This window comes from Pseudomyrmex gracilis, unplaced genomic scaffold, assembly GCF_002006095.1.
Source record: "Pseudomyrmex gracilis isolate BER0280 unplaced genomic scaffold, ASM200609v1 scaffold_150, whole genome shotgun sequence".
NCBI lineage: Eukaryota > Metazoa > Arthropoda > Insecta > Hymenoptera > Formicidae > Pseudomyrmex > Pseudomyrmex gracilis.
This window is the reverse complement of record NW_018020734.1, coordinates 1-2,123: the sequence shown is the minus strand read 5'-3', so window position 1 is coordinate 2,123 and position 2,123 is coordinate 1.

Here is a 2,123-nt window from a genome sequence, read left to right as displayed (position 1 = left end):
TGCGAGCGAGACAAAGCATTGGAAAGAACGCGAGAAAGAGAAATGCCCAAACGTGCTTGAATGTTCACCGCATGCGCACAAAGCAGCTGAAGAGAAAGGCTACTATATTGTCTGCACCGTAACATTTAGACTTCAGGTCGGCACCGTACTAGCAATATAGAAGTATTATATATATGAGAAATATATGATCAACATCTTGGTGGGCGTGTCCGCAAGGACAAGCGACAGAATCAATTATGTTCTTTTCGGCAAGGTAAGCTCTTGCACCCGTATGATAGGATCTAATACGTGATATTAGTGAGATCAATGGTCTGGGCAAAGGCTTTTTGTATTTCTCATACTAGGGTTTGCCGAGAGGTTCACCCTTTTAAGCAAAGTATCTAGCTCCTTTGTGACCCGCCTCATCTAGTAGATACTGTCTCGACTCTACCAGGGATAGTCTTTTTAAGCTAGGGAACAAGGATCTGGCAGCGCACTTTTCAGAAGTACTCGGATCAGGTAAATCTAAGGCACGTTTGGCATATTGGTCTGCTAATTCATTACCCGCAATTCCTTTGTGGGCCGGTACCCAGAGGAATAACATGTCAACGCTCTGAGACAAAAGTTCAGAGACTATACTTTTTATTTTATATATAACTGGAGGGTGACTTCCTCTTGGGTCCGAGGAATCTAAGCACTTTAAGACACTGAGGAAGTCAGTGGCGATGCAAGTACGACTAAACCTAAAGTCCTGAAGATACTCTAAGGCACACAAAATTGCACATGCTTCCGCGTCGAAGATTGAGGAGTAATTATTGATGCGCGCGTAATGTACTAAGTCAATGGACTCGGACACCACTGCATACCTCACTCGAGAGGTGGCATCTCCCGAAGATGGTAAGAGTGAGCCGTCGGTAAATAAAGCGTGCGTTATATTTTTCTCGGTCAGGAACGAAGTAAAAGATGACTGAGGAGAACTAGACATTCTGAACTGGGCACCGGATTCAATGTCGACCGAACATTTGAAAAACCGGATAGAATAAAGGAAGCAAAGAGGGCCAGGAAGGACCGAGGCTTCCACTTGCTGAGTCATAAGAGAGAGTGCACTAAAGACATCAAAGAGTCCAAACGAGTTGTCTGCGCATATAGGTTCCCAAGCAGGGACAAATTGACAAAGCATGGAGTTTAGAGAGTGATTGGTTCTAGACTTAACCCTACAGGCATACTTGCGAGATAGGTAAACTCGTCTACACGCCAGAGGTTGTTCATTTACAATGTCTAACAAGACATTAGTTGGAGTAGTACGCATAAAGCCCTCAATTAGACGAACGCAAGCGAACTGTAGCCTGTTGAGGACAAGTAGCTCTCTCTCCCCAAGAGGGGAAGTGACTTGGCATCTCCAGTCAAGGACGGAGCGTACCAATCCTTTGTAAGCGGCAGATAGAGCTCTTGGGTGGGCGCCCCACCTGATTCCAGCAATGGCTTTAAGCACATTGACACGCGGTAGGACCCGCTTTTTAATTTCGGAAACATGTGTTTTCCACTTGAGGGCGTAGTCAAAGAAGACATCCAAAAATCTCACGTTCCAAACAACTTGAACCTCAATTCCATTTAGCGAGATTTTCACTCTCTTTTTTTTGAGAAGCCATTTTGTATTTCTCAACGAATTTAGGGAGTAGAACGTCGCGAACGACTTCTCCGGAGACAGTCTCAGCCCCAACTCACCGAGGTGGGAGCTTAAGTTAGAGAGAGCAATATTGAGTTGTGACGCAACATACTCAACAGAAGAGTGTAAACAATAAATAACTATATCGTCAGCATACATTAGAACCTGTACGGGGAGAGGCAGGCACATCTCGACAAAGGATAGATATATACTGAACAGTATGGGGCTTAAAACCGACCCTTGGGGAACGCCTAAGATTCAAACTTTGTATTTTAATCATAGACTTATATAATAGACGGAACATTTATATGACGAAGTTGAGAACAACATTAAAGGACAGGGCTGTGTTCAGTTAAGCAAGATGGAACGAACTAATGCAGGAAATGCAGGAAATACAGGAATTGGAACTAATGAAACTAATGAAACTAATGAAAGAAGTGAAAATAGTGGAAAAAAAGAAGGTTGGCTCCCCTGATCT